Source organism: Hevea brasiliensis, chromosome 2, assembly GCF_030052815.1.
Source record: "Hevea brasiliensis isolate MT/VB/25A 57/8 chromosome 2, ASM3005281v1, whole genome shotgun sequence".
Lineage (NCBI taxonomy): Eukaryota > Viridiplantae > Streptophyta > Magnoliopsida > Malpighiales > Euphorbiaceae > Hevea > Hevea brasiliensis.
The window spans coordinates 67,527,775-67,543,857 of record NC_079494.1 but is presented as its reverse complement, the minus strand read 5'-3'; positions in this window follow the sequence as shown (position 1 = coordinate 67,543,857).

The following is a 16,083-nucleotide window of genomic DNA, read 5'->3' as shown; positions in this document are numbered from 1 at the left end:
TCAATTTGTGGTGGTGTTTATTGATGACATTTTGATATACTCGAGGAGTGCAGAGGAGCATGATAGACATCTGCGGATTGTACTGCAGACTTTAAGGGAGAAACAGCTGTACGCCAAATTGTCGAAATGTGAATTTTGGCTGAAGGAAATCTCCTTTTTGGGACATGTTGTGTCAGCTGAAGGGATCAAGGTAGATTCCAGTAAGGTAGAAGCTATCCTTAATTGGAAACCGCCCAGGAACATCACAGAAATTCGCAGTTTTCTGGGCTTAGCTGGATATTACCGTCGGTTTGTGAAGGGGTTTTCTATGTTATCTTCTCCACTGACCAAGCTGCTTCGGAAAGATGTAAAATTTCAGTGGACTGATAAATGTCAGCAGAGTTTTGATGAGTTGAAGAGGTGCTTAACTGAAGCTCCAGTTCTCACTTTACCTACTCCGGGTAAAGAATACACAGTTTATAGTGATGCTTCTCACAATGGGTTAGGCTGTAATCGATGCAAGATCGAATGTCATTGCTTATGCATCACGCCAAAAAACCGTATGAGTGGAACTACCCAACACATGATCCGGAGTTAGCGGCTATTGTTTTTGCTCAAGATCCGAGACACTATTTGTATGGGGAGAAATGCTACATTTACACAGATCACAAGAGCTTGAAGTACTTAGGCACCCAGAAGGAATTGAATTTGAGGCAGAGGAGATGGTTAGAACTCATTAAAGATTATGATTGCTTAATAGACTATCAGCCAGGGAAAGCAAATGTGGTGGCTGAAGCCTTAAGTCGCAAGACTATGGCAAGTCTCAGAGTTTCTCCTTTGTCCATGGTATGTGAATTGAAAGCACAAAGATGCCGCTTTAGAGATTGATGATGAGGGATGCATAAGAGTTGCATGGCATGTACAGCCAGTGTTGATTGATCAGATCAGAATGGCTGCACAGAGTGATGAAAAATATCAGAAGCTACTGAAAGAAGTCCAACAGGGCAAGAAACCTGAATTCTCTGTGAGAGATGATGGTTTATTGCTACATCAGGGTAGAATGTGCGTTCCTAGTGATGTGGAATTGAGACAAACCATTTTGAAGGAAGCACATGAGTCTCCATTTGCTATGCACCCTGGTGGAACTAAAATGTACAGAGGGCTGAAAGAGCATTACTGGTGGATGGGCATGAAAAGAGATATAGCTGAATTCGTTTCCAAATGCCTAACTTGTCAGCAAGTAAAGGCAGAACATCAAGTTCCAGCTGGTTTATTACATCCTTTGTCAGTACCAGAGTGGAAATGGGAACGAATAACTATGGATTTTGTTACAGGACTTCCAAGGACACAGAGTAGTCATGATGCAGTATGGGTTATAGTTGACAGATTGACTAAGTCTGCTCACTTTTGCGATTCGATGGACTATAGCCTGGAAAGATTGGCCAGATTGTACATATATGAGATTGTAAAATTGCATGGAGTGCCAGTATCAATTGTGTCTGACAGAGATCCTAGGTTCACTTCTAGATTCTGGGGTAGTCTTCAGAGAGCCCTAGGAACTAGATTGAACTTCAAAGACAAAGATTCCACCCACGCATGCATGGCCACCCGAGAGGGTTATTCAGTATTGGAGGATATGCTACGGGCTTGTGTTATTGATTTTGAATGTAGTTGGGATATTCAATTGCTTTTGATTGAGTTTGCTTTTAACAACTTATACCAATCAAGCATAGGGATGCCTCCATATGAAGCTTTGTATGGCAGAAAGTGTAGAACTCCCTTATGTTGGGATGAAGTAGGTGAAAGGAAGATGATTGGGCCAGAAATTGTCCAGCAGACAGAGGAAAAGATCAGATTGATCAGAGATAGGCTCAAGGTGCATCGCATCGCCGTAAGTCCTATGTTGATCTGAAGAGAAGAGATATTGAGTATGCAGTGGGTGATAAGGTATTCCTCAAAGTTTCTCCTTGGAAGAGGATTATGAGATTTGGCAGAAAGGGGAAACTGAGTCCTCGTTTCATCGGACCATATGAAGTTCTGGAAAGAGTGGGTCCCTTGGCATACCGGTTGGCATTACCTCCAGAGCTAACAAGGATACACAGTGTCTTCCATGTGTCCATGTTAAGGAGGTACAGATCAGACCCATCTCATGTACTATCAGTTGAAGAGATTGAAGTAAATCCAGACCTCTCATATGAGGAAGAACCCATAAAAATTCTGGCTTATGAGGTGAAACAGCTGAGGAACAAACAGATACACCTGGTTAAAGTGCTGTGGAACCATCATTCAGGCTAGGAAGCAACTTGGGAACGTGAAGAGGATATGAGGAGACAGCACCCACAGCTATTCAGAGACTAATGCCAGGTAAAATTTCGAGGCGAAATTTATTTAAGGGGGGGAGAATTGTAACACCCCTAAGTTTGGTAGTGCGTTCTGCTGTTCCGGTGACCAGTGCTGTCCGGACAGCTAGGATGCCTAGAACCGTACCTCAAAATGAGTGAGGAGACATAAAATAATGAAATACAAGAAAAGAAAAACAAAGGAAAAATCATAGTAAAGAAATGTGATCAAGTTAAGCGAGCCGGGAAACCTAGCGATGGGTGACCGCACCGGGAAGTCACGGCGTGGACCGTTGACTAACTCGGATCATGGGAACCCCGAAAATATTTTTTGGACATAAATAGACCCTTATTGAAGTATAAATATCATTAGAAAGATCAAAGAAAAATTAAATAATTAGTACAAAGAAAAGTGAGAAATCGAAAAACAGACAAAATACGGTGTTACCGAAAAATCGGGAAAGCCACCCGAACAGGGGCATTATGGTCATTTGACATCCCGAATTGTCTTTTGACCTAAATGTCCATTAAAAATAAATAGTATTACACTTAGAAAATGAAATGAAAAATTAATTTGATGGTACCTAAAATAAATAGTGGAAATAATGGGTTAAATGTGGATTAATTGAAAGTTAACTTATAATATGTTTTAATTTTAGTTAGTGGACCACTATAGGATTAATTTATCATTGAAATATGGCTGATATGGTCCACTCACCATCTGAAATTCCATCTTCCTCAAAATTCTCTCAAATGGCCGAATTGAAGAAACCTTGAAACTCCATTGACGTTTTTCTTTGAGCTTCATTTCCTCTCTCCATTTCAACTCCATTCTCTTAGGTTCTTTCATGAAAAATGGTCTACACACCACAAGGAAGATATTGATACTAATTTTGAGAAGTTTGGTGAAGGTTTAGCAAGTTACAAATAAAGGTAAGTTTGCATTTTTGAGAAATCCTTTGTTAAAGTTTTTATGCATGTTATGGGTATTGGTTTGGTGAAGGAAAATTTTGAGTTTGAAGGGTTATTGTTGTTGCCATTTTGGACAGCCATGGGTCACGTTTTTGATGAGGTATTTGTGTATATAATTGATGAGAAATAATGTTAATCATGGTGATTTAGTAACCTAGTGATTTAATGCATGTATATATGGTGAATGATGCACTTTGATGGGAATTGGCATATGGTACGGCAATGTGATGTTGATGAATGAATTGTGGCAGCTTGTGGACACTTGAATAATGGTGTATATTGAAGGGAGTGTGGGCAGCATATTGACCTAGAAGGATTGATGATATGTATGTCAATTTACATTGTAAAGTGTATGTAAAGTTTGTAATGTTTAGGTGTGTTTGTAATGGTACTTAGAAATTGTAATTGTGAATGATATTTGGTGTGTTGAGGGTGATTGGAATCTGCCCAAAATAATGCTTATTTAATGTAGAAAATGTTTTTGGTAATGTGCCAAAACAGTTTGATAGGGTATGGAAGTAAACCTTGCAAGGTAAATAATGTGTTTGAAGTTGGGGTGTGAATTGCATATTGAGGGCAGTGTATATTTTAGCCTATAACCTTGAATGTGTAACCTCAATTGGTATGAGACCAATTTGAGGTGAAACTAGGCACAAAATGTGCCAACTTTCATTGAGAAACCATGCCAAAATTCTGCCTGCAAGGTGACCTAAAAAAATGACCAATTCGGATTAGGTGCAATTAGGACCTGAAAAATGACCAATTGGGCAGCAGTGAGTGTTTAGGCCATAACTCACTCAAACCAGGTCCAATTGACCTGAAATTTTGACCAAGAATAGTTAAGACCCATACCTATAAGTCTTATGAAGACACCAAAACCCAGAAATGACCATAAGCAAGTCAAACAACTTGCACAAATTCGGGTCCAAAAACTGGCCGAACCAGAATTGACCAATTTGACCTAAAATTGACCTAAAATGGTACCACTTGACCAGCAATAGTGTAATGACCATAACTTGGTCTACTTAACTCGGATTGACCTGAAATTTTGCACCGCGTGCAATAAGACCTAGATCTACAAGTTTGTAGTTTCGACCGAGACCCGAAAACCGAGGGAACTAGATCGTCCGGTTAGGTCAAACCAGTGTCCCGGAATCCAGCAATTTGCATTAAAATGCACTAAGCGAGGTAATGACTTTGGTAAAACATACCAAACCTAAAACCCTATCGAGTGTGACATATTAACGACACTAAAACCTAATTTACCTAAAACGCATCGAGAGTCGATATATTAGGTGATTAAGCGAATAATTGAGTTCAGTGCATTATTTACCAAACCCTATCGATAGAGATAGTTTAATTTGGTACTGAAACACTTCAAATTGTGTTTCTCAGTTAACAAGGACTCAGCAAAAGAGAAAGAAATACTGAGTCAAGACCAGGAGACAAATATCAGAGGTTTGTGCACAACAACTGTTTCTTTTGAATTATTTTCAATGGAAATAAATATTGATTATTTGTATATCATTATTTTAAATTGTGGAAATGTGTTTGAGGAATATTTATTGATTGAAAAATATTGTGAATAGTTTGAAACTGTGAAAAATGGTTTGAATGACATTGATGGATACTTATTGATTAAAAAGCATTAGAAATGGTTTGAAACCACAGCTATCATGTATATTGATTGTATTCCTCTCTAGCTTGTCTAGTGGGATGAATTAAATTCCCTCTCTGGCTGAAGTGTTGAGGTGTGTGCCTGTTGAGGACGAATAGAATGAGTACTCATATTTTTGCTAGCTAGCCATGTTATTCCTCATTAGTCATCGACTTTTGGGATGAATGGAATACCTCATTAGCCATCGGCTTTTGGGATGAATTGAATTATGGATCATGATTAAGCTGTGTGTGATTTATTGATGTGTATTGTGAGATTGTGAAATGGATTTAAACTCTCATTGACATATACTGTCTTTTGAATTCAAACCTGATCTGACTTATGGAAAATTATTGTGATATTGAGAAATGGAGTTTAAATTCTTGTTGACAATTATTGTCTTGAATTTAATTATGATTTTAAGTATCCACTATTTACATGACTTATGAATTGTGATTTAAATTGGATTTGGTTAATGTTGTGCACCACTGAGACATTGTCTCAGCGATAGCTTTATTCTTTATTGCCGCAGTAGAGAGATAGGCAGGCAGACTAGGCCGCATATACATCCAAATGAGGGATTACAGGTATATTGAGTATACCGCTTTTGCTTTTTGTACTGTAATGTATGACACTGTATGTACATATTGTATTTGGTTTTGAGCAGTTGTAAATTAAATTGTCCTTGAAGTTGTAAATTAATTATGAGTGTTTTGGATTGTAAAAGTTGTATTATATTTCCTTATCTCAGACTTTGAAAAATTCCTATGGAATTGTGTTGATAAATTGTTGTGTTGAGAAATGTATTGGAGTTGAGATTTGGAAAATTATTGAAGTGTTTTTTTTATAGGTTTTCTGAAGAACTGTTTTATCCAAAATACAGATGGCACCTTGCCAAAAATTTTACAGAAATTCTAAATAAATCAAATGAGTTAGTTATTTCACTTCAGTTCACCAAAGTCTTTAACACCTGTAAATAGTGCTCACCACTGTAAAAGAAGTAAGAAAAGTTTTTTTTAAAATCCCTTGTAGTGTATTTAATGGGTTATCAGTAGACGGAGTTGGTAATTCATTAGGTATACTACGGGATCATGTTATGCCTTACAGAGGGGTAGGGTGTGACACAGTGTCCGAAAAGGACTTTGTGGTCTATAGTGATGCCTCACATAATGGGTTAGGGTGTGTATTGATGCAAGAGGGGAAAGTGATCACCTATACTTCCAGACAGCTAAGGCCACATGAACAGAACTACCCTATCCATGATCTAGAGCTTGCAGCAATTATCTTCGCACTGAAGATATGGAGGCATTACTTGTATGGTGAAAAGTGCTACATTTACACAGACCACAAGAGTCTAAAATATTTGCCAACTCAGAGGGAGCTCAACCTTAGACAGAGGCGATGGATTGAGTTCCTGAAGGATTATGATTGTATAATTGACTACCATCCTGGGAAGGCAAATGTAGTTGCTGATGCTTTGAGCAGAAAATCCATAACAGCCTTGAGATCATTGAATGCCCGTCTATCTTTGGTTCGTGATGGAGCTATCTTGGCTGAGTTGCAAGTGAGGCCAAACCTGCTACAGCAGATTTTAGATGGGCAGAAGGTAGATGAGAAGCTAATGGCCATTATGAGCAAAATCCCAGAAGGAAAAGCAACTGACTTTGAGGTGAAAGCAAATGGGTGTCTCAGACATAAAGGAAGACTGTGTCCCAGATGATGGGGAATTAAAGGCTAGTATTCTAAAAGAGGCACACACCAGTGTATATGCTATGCACCCAGGAAGTACAAAGATGTATCATGATCTGAAGCTTCAGTATTGGTGGCCTGGTATGAAGAGGGACATAGCTGACTATGTGACTAAATGCTTGACATGTCAGCAAGTCAAGGCAGAACATCAAGTTCCATCGGGTTTGCTCTGACCTATACGCATACCTGAATGGAAATGGGATCGGGTCACCATGGATTTTGTAAGTGGTCTACCTCTCACCTGGAAGAAACATGATGCAGCATGGGTGATAGTTGATAGATTGACAAAGTCAGCACACTTTCTGCCAGTTAGGACTGACTACTCACTAGAGAGGTTAGCAGAATTGTATATCAGTGAGATAGTTAGACTACATGGAATTCCACTTTCCATCATATCTGATCGAGACCCAAGATTTACATCGAGATTTTGGAAGAAGTTGCATGAATCCTTGGGTACACAACTCCATTTCAGCACAGCTTTCCATCCTCAGACGGATGGGCAATCCGAAAGAGTAATTCGGGTAAACAATTGAAGCCAATGAAATTGATACAAGTATTGAATTGAAATGATAACAATAACGTGAAATATATGTCAGGTCCTTGAGGATATGCTGAGGAGTTGTGTCATTGAGTTTGAGGGAAGTTGGGATAAATACCTCCCACTGGCAGAATTTGCATACAACAATAGCTACCAAGCTAGTATCCAAATGGCCCCGTATGAAGCGCTGTATGGGAGAAAATGTAGAACTCCAGCAGTCTTTGGACTGAATTGGGCGAAGACAAATCGGGGCTGGACACAGTGAAACAGTGAGGAGAAGGTGAAATCAATCAAAGTCAACTTAAAGGTTGCCTCGCATGCATGAAATATTATGCCGACCTGAAGAGGAAAGAAATAGAATATGTGGTTGGCGACAAAGTGTTCCTCAAAGTGTCACCATGGAAGAAGGTATTGAGGTTTGGAAGGAAAGGTAAGTTAAGCCCTAGGTTCATTGGCCCATATGAAGTTATTGAACGTGTGGGTCCAGTGGCCTATAGGCTAGCTTTACCACCAGAGCTGGACAAGATCCACAATGTGTTCCATGTATCCATGCTCAGAAGATACCGCTCAGATCCTTCGCATGTCATCTCCAGAGAAGAAATTGAAATACAGCCGGATTTGACATATGAAGAAGAACCTCTACGGATCCTAGCTCGGGAAGTGAAAGAGTTGAGGAACAAACAGATTCCATTGGTGAAAGTGCTTTGGAGGCACCACAACACCGAGGAGGCAACTTGGGAAAGTGAAGAAACGATGAGGCAACAGTTCCCTCAACTGTTTGCATCAGGTAAATTTCGAGGATGAAATTTAAATTAGAGGGGAAGAGTTGTAACACCCTCCCGGTAACCACTCCGTACATCCTACTGTTCCGGTGACCGGTGTGGGTCCGAACAGCTAGAACGTCGGGAAAAATATTTAAACTAAAGTCAGGAACCATAATTAACTCAAATATTAATAAGAAACACTTAGTAAAAATTTTAGAAATAAAATACAACCAAGCAAAACGAGCCGGTGCCCAAGCGATGGGTAATCGGAGGGAAGTTGCGGTTCTCGCAACGAGGAGCCCTAGACCCAGGGGAAAAATTATAAAATAATTTTTGGGACTCCAGAGAAGGGTAATTGAGGTTCCCATGGCATTAGAATGCCAAGAAAATACCTAGAAAATTTTTTCAATCGGTATAGACGATTTTGACCCGTTAAGCCAAACGGAGGGCATTTTGGTCATTTCGCCTTCCGAGGTGATTTTTGGCCGACTTGTCCAATTGAGTAAATAATTAATATAACGTAAAATATGAAGAAATATTACTAGAAATTAAATTGAAATTGAGTAGTGATGAAAAGAAAAAGAAAATACACTAAAATGCCGAATATGACATCATTATGATGTCATGTGAAAGTCTCCACCAATTATAATTTAACAACCATTTAAATAAACAATAAAAGAGGCTAAATGAAGACTAAATTCACCAAAAATTTGCAGCAGCCACCACTCCCACAAAAACATACCCGTAGCTCTCAAAATTACATAGCCAAACCTCCATTTTCTTTATTTTCAAGCTCTCAAACCTCTCAAACCTCACCCCAAAACCCTAAGTCATCTTCACTAAAATTAATCTACACACCCTAAGGAAGTTTTTGGCAGCCAACAAGAGGGAAGAAAGTGAAGTTTAGGGCTTTAGAAATTCTGCCCAATCAAGGTTAGTGCTACACTTTTGTTCTCAATCTTTTAATTTTAGTTAAAACATCATTTTGAGCTAGGAGATTTTAAGAAATTTAAGTAAATCACATGTGTTAAGGGTACCTTCAATTTTCGGCAGCCCTATGGGAGATTGAGTTTGATTGTTTAATAAACTTAGAGTGGTTGGAAATCATGGTTAAGGTATTAATATGCATGGAGATTGAACTAAGCATGTTAATCAAGGTTTATGAGTAATTGGTTTGGACATTAGGGTTTGGAAAGGTGAAATTGTGACTTAGCTTAGAAAATGGTTAGAGAACTTTTTAATGGTCAATTAGTGACCATTTTAGGTAGGTTGACCCTAATTAGAACTGAAAAATTGGATGGTAAAGTGAAGGTGAAATCTGCCTATGGACAGCAGCATAGGGACTGAAAATTCAGTCCCTTTGCACTGCCATAACTTGGGCTGTGTTAGTCCAATTGGTGTTTGGCCAATTGGAAATGAAACTAGGCTTAAAATGGCACATTTTTGCTGAAGAAACCATTCCCAAAAGACCAAAGCAAGAGGACCAAAACTTGGCCCCAATCTGGATACCCTGCACTGAATTCTGCAGAATTGACCAAATGAACAGTAACTGTTCATTTGGCCATAACTCACTGTAGATTTGGTCAATTGGCCTGAAATTTTTACAGCAACAAGTTAAGACATAGACAAACATCTTTTATGAAGGAACCTACCCCAAATTATGGCCAGAACCCATCCAACCAAGTGACTCTAGTTACTGTTCATGCACTGTAGATATGGTAAATCTGCAGATTTGGCAATCCGGCCAGCTTGGGTTTTTGGGCCATATCTGGAGCTACAAAACTCCAAATGGAGTGATTCAAAAAAGGAAATTCAACTAGACAAAATGAGGAACAACTTTCATGTTTTACATTTCTTTAAATTCCAAAAATAATAGTGTCCAATGGAACAGTGAAGTTGACTCACCAAAACTGAAAATTCTGCTTGTGTTGAGTTACACTTTGAAATGGTATTAACACTTAATGCCAACAAGTTTTAAACACTAAATGTGGTATATTGGGAGTGCCAAAGTCAATGTACATATTTGCTATAAAAAAGTCAACATTTTAGTTGACCATAGAGGTGAATAGTAACATCAAAACTTGAAATTCAAAGATTGAAGAATTTAAAAGTTTCAAATGCCCTAGTATACCTAACAAGATTGGTTTGGATAGTTTGGCATGCCAATAGGGTTCAGTTAGCAGTACTGCACAAGGCAATATGCCATTCCGTGATTTCATGGCTTTTAGCCATTCTGACCTTGTATTGAGCTTTGGCCTTGCGCCTGAGATTATTTACAGCTTGGTAGCTGTTCTGTTGCACACCGGGTGATGCATATGCGACCGATGGTGTGACGGCCCGAGGTACTAGATACCCAGTGCCAGTTTACCCGTTATCCAGTCCAGTCGTTTAGTGTAGGTTACTTGGGCAACCAAATGAATGAAAATGAGAAATGTAGAAGAAATAAATGAATGGATATACAAATACATGACAAACAAAACATGTACATGCAATACATATTTATATCTGTTATTTCTTGTTATTTTATTGTTGCACCACTAAGCATTATTGCTTAGCGCGTTGCTTTTGCCACGCGTAGAGGTACCGGAGATCTGATCGTGAGCCCGAGACCACAGATCGGGTGAGTCCATCCTGCGATTCTGCAGTGTCCAGTATCACCTCACTACTGCAGCATTGGTAGGGCACTAGGTGTCATTTTGTCATTTTGATATTTTGTAGCAGATTTTTACTTTTTCATATGTATTTGAACTCATGTAATATATTTTGATGTCCATGTAAATAATGAAAGTTATGACTATGAATGCAAAATTTGAGCATGTATTTATCGCTTGTATATGAGAAATGGATGTTTGTGAAATGAAAAGATTATTGAGAATTGCTATTGAGAAATATTGTTGAGATTTTGGATATTGGAGTTTGAGATGATGGAATAAAAATATTGGAAGTGTTTTTAACAGGTTCCGAAGAACGGTTTTCTCCATTTTTAGCCGGTACTCCGCCGGATTTTCTTTAAAATTTTCGGAACCTTAAATGAATGATACTTTTGATAAATGTGTTAAATAAATTGTATTTCATAAATTATGTGCAAAAGCATGATATAAATTAATTGAGGAATATTAGAGTGTGCCTGTACACCATGTGGCATTACTTACTCGGGTATACTGTACACGGGTAAGGGGTGTCACATTTAGTGGTATCAGAGCACGGTTTAGGCGTTTCTGGGCCTAGATTGAGTACATACCATGCATTGCATTTGTAAGAGTCGAGGTGACACTAACGCAGATCTGTTTATCCTTCTTATTTTGAATAGGATATGGACCCTTCATCTCAGAGAGCCGTTGAGGAGGAAGTGGAGAGTCATGCTCCACCTGCAGCAGCTGAGACTGGGGGCATGAGAGAATTTGCTCCGCTAGCTCAAGCAGAGCCTGCTCAGCCTCCACAGGCCATGTTTCAGCAAATGGCCGACTTCTTTAGACAATTGGTCGGGGTAATGCCAGCACCACCACCACCACCACCAGCTCCACAGCAGAAATCACACTTGGAGAGGCTAAGAAAATTTGGGGCAGTGGATTTTTATGGCAAGAGAGAAGATGACTCTGTTGCGGTAGAATTGGTTGAGCAGGCAGGCAGAATTCTAAAACAACTCCACTGCACTCCAGAGCAAAACCTGGAAGCTGCTATATCCTTGCTGCAAGATGATGCATATGAGTGGTGGGACACTGTGTCCAGTGAAGTGCAGCCAGAAGCTGTAACTTGGGATTTCTTTCTCTCTGAATTCAAGAAGAAGTATGTGGGTACTGTATATCTGGAAGAGAGAAGAAGAGAGTTTATTAACCTGAGGCAGAGACAGCTGTCAGTGGCTGAGTATGAGAAGGAATTTGTAAGATTGAGCCGCTATGGAAGGGAGATAGTCCCAAATGAAGCTCAAAGGTGCAAGAGATTTGAAGAGGGACTAAATGACAACATCAAGATCCAGCTCACTGCCTTGGGAATCACAGAATTTACCAAGTTAGTGGAAGCGGCAATAAAGGTTGAAAAGGTAAGAATTAGTGAGTGGACTAGAAGAGAGAGACAGCAGAAGAGGGGACCGGGTCAGTCGAGTTTAGCTCCTGCATCAGGGAAGAAGTTCAAGGGTTCTCCTGCACAAAGTTCAGCTCGACCACGGGGCAGTGGTCACCTCAGGGGCCCAGGTCACAGTTCACCCCTAGGAGAGGTCAGTCCACACCATCAGTGGGCAGCTCTCCAGGGATGGGGTTCAGGGGATCAGCCCCAGCATCTTCTGCGTGTCCACACTGTCAGAAATGGCACAAGGGGGAATGTTGGAGAGTAACTGGTGCCTGCTTGAGGTGTGGGTCGACAGAGCATCAGTTGAAGAACTGTCCACGCAGAACTACTACTGCTGCTCCAACAAAAGCGAGCAGACACTGCTCTGCACCACTAAGGGGTAGAAGGTGCAGTAAATCCGTGGGACCATCTCGAGAGGCCTACATCCGAGCGTGAGAGGCGGATAACGGACCACTGCCGAAATTATGCCACGAGAGCTCGGGAGGAGCAAGATGCCGGGCGTCATCGAGTGCGTTCTCCTCTACAATACTCTGTGCATGCATTGGTGGATCCAGATCCACTCATTCCTACATTTGCATCAACCTACCCGTAGAAAGGGGATACTAGTAGGGAGAGTGACCAAGACATTACGGTCACTAATCCATTGGGCCAGATGTAGTGGTGAACAAAGTATACAAGGGTTGCCGTTGAGGATTGAGGGTATGAATTCTTGGCGGACTGATTGAGTTGCCCTTCCATGAGTTTGGCGTGATTTTGGGAATGAACTGGTTGTCACGTCATCGGGCAATAGTTGATTGCAAATTGAAGAGAATTTCTTTGAAAACCCACGAGGGTAATGAGATCACGATTGTGGGGAAAGGGATTTCTTGTCCAATGTCATTTCAGCCACGATTGCAAGAAGAATGATGAGAAAAGTGTGAAGCCTACCTAGCACATGTGATGGATACTAGGCGAGGCTAAGCCAAATCGAGTGACATACCCACAGTAAAGACTTCCCGGATGTGTTCCACTGAAGAATTGCACAGTTTGCCACTAGAAAGGGAAGTTGAATTTGCTATTGAGACAACTGCCAGATCTGACACCCATTTCCATTGCTCCTTATAGGATGGAACCCATTGAATTGAGGAGTTGAAAACTTCGGTTGCAAGAGTTGCTTGATAAGGGGTTCATACGCGATGTGTCACCATGGGGAGCTCGAGTCTTTGTTTGTAAAGAAGAAGGATGGGACTTTGAGGCTATGTATTGATTCTGGCGGATTGAATAAAGTGTATGAAGAACAAATATCCGTCGCCTAGAATTGATGATCTGTTTGATCAGTTGAAGGGAGCAGGAGTATTTTCTAAGATTGATCTCAGATCAGGGTATCATCAGTTGAGGGTGAAGGATGCAGATGTGCCAAAGATAGCATTCAGGACCCGATATGGGCATTATGAGTTCCTAGTGATGCCCTTTGGCCTAACAAATGCACCAGCAGCATTCATGGATCTTATGAACCGTATCTTCCATCCATACTTGGATCGGTTCGTAGTGGTTTTTATTGATGATATTCTAGTGTACTCCAAGACCAGGGAAGAACATGATGAACATTTGAGGATTATTCTGCAAACCCTGCGGGAAAAGAAGCTGTATGCTAAGTTGTCCAAGTGTGACTTTTGGCTGAATGAGATTGCATTCCTTGGACACATAGTGTCAGCTGATGGGATTAGGGTGGATCCCAAGAAAATAGAAGCAGTGATGGAATGGAAGCCTCCCAGGTATACAACTGAGGTCAGAAGCTTCTTGGGGCTAGCTGGGTATTACAGAAGATTTGTGAAGGGATTTTCCCTAATAGCTGCTCCAATGACCAAGTTGTTACACAAGAATGTCAGATTTGACTAGAATGACAAGTGTCAGACCAGTTTTGAGAAATTGAAGGCTATGTTGACAGAGGCACCAGTGTTAACACAGCCAGTGTCTGAAAAGGACTTTGTGGTCTATAGTGATGCCTCACATAATGGGTTAGGGTGTGTATTGATGCAAGAGGGGAAAGTGATCACCTATACTTCCAGACAGCTAAGGCCACATGAACAAAACTACCCTATCCATGATCTAGAGCTTGCAGCAATTATCTTCGCACTGAAGATATGGAGGCATTACTTGTATGGTGAAAAGTGCTACATTTACACAGACCACAAGAGTCTAAAATATTTGCCAACTCAGAGGGAGCTCAACCTTAGACAGAGGCGATGGATTGAGTTCCTGAAGGATTATGATTGTATAATTGACTACCATCCTGGGAAGGAAAATGTAGTTGCTGATGCTTTGAGCAGAAAATCCATATCAGCCTTGAGATCATTGAATGCCCGTCTATCTTTGGTTCGTGATGGAGCTATCTTGGCTGAGTTGCAAGTGAGGCCAAACCTGCTACAGCAGATTTTAGATGGGCAGAAGGTAGATGAGAAGCTAATGGCCATTATGAGCAAAATCCCAGAAGGAAAAGCAACTGACTTTGAGGTGAAAGCAAATGGGTGTCTGTATTACAAAGGAAGACTGTGTGTACCAGATGATGGGGAATTAAAGGCTAGTATTCTAAAAGAGGCACACACCAGTGTATATGCTATGCACCCAGGAAGTACAAAGATGTATCATGATCTGAAGCTTCAGTATTGGTGGCCTGGTATGAAGAGGGACATAGCTGACTATGTGACTAAATGCTTGACATGTCAGCAAGTCAAGGCAGAACATCAAGTTCCATCGGGTTTGCTACAGCCTATACGCATACCTGAATGGAAATGGGATCGGGTCACCATGGATTTTGTAAGTGGTCTACCTCTCACCTGGAAGAAACATGATGCAGCATGGGTGATAGTTGATAGATTGACAAAGTCAGCACACTTTCTGCCAGTTAGGACTGACTACTCACTAGAGAGGTTAGCAGAATTGTATATCAGTGAGATAGTTAGACTACATGGAATTCCACTTTCCATCATATCTGATCGAGACCCAAGATTTACATCGAGATTTTGGAAGAAGTTGCATGAATCCTTGGGTACACAACTCCATTTCAGCACAGCTTTCCATCCTCAGACGGATGGGCAATCCGAAAGAGTAATTCGGGTAAACAATTGAAACCAATGAAATTGATACAAATATTGAATTGAAATGATAACAATAACGTGAAATATATGTCAGGTCCTTGAGGATATGCTGAGGAGTTGTGTCATTGAGTTTGAGGGAAGTTGGGATAAATACCTCCCCTTTGGCGAATTTGCATACAACAATAGCTACCAAGCTAGTATCCAAATGGCCCGTATGAAGCTGTATGGGAGAAAATGTAGAACTCAGGTGTCTTTGACTGAATTGGGTGAAGACAAGCGGTAGGGCGGACACGGTGAAACAGGCTGAGGAGAAGGTGAAATCAATCAAAGTCAACTTAAAGGTTGCCTCAGACAGACAGAAATATTATGCCGACCTGAAGAGGAAAGAAATAGAATATGTGGTTGGCGACAAAGTGTTCCTCAAAGTGTCACCATGGAAGAAGGTATTGAGGTTTGGAAGGAAAGGTAAGTTAAGCCCTAGGTTCATTGGCCCATATGAAGTTATTGAACGTGTGGGTCCAGTGGCCTATAGGCTAGCTTTACCACCAGAGCTGGACAAGATCCACAATGTGTTCCATGTATCCATGCTCAGAAGATACCGCTCAGATCCTTCGCATGTCATCTCCAGAGAAGAAATTGAAATACAGCAGGATTTGACATATGAAGAAGAACCTCTACGGATCCCAGCTCGGGAAGTGAAAGAGTTGAGGAACAAACAGATTCCATTGGTGAAAGTGCTTTGGAGGCACCACAACACTGAGGAGGCAACTTGGGAAAGTGAAGAAATGATAAGGCAATAGTTCCCTCAACTGTTTGCATCAGGTAAATTTCGAGGACGAAATTTAAATTAGAGGGGAAGAGTTGTAACACCCTCCATTAACCACTCAGTACATCCTCTTATTCGGTGACGGTGTCGGTCGAACAGCTAGACGTCAGGAAAAAT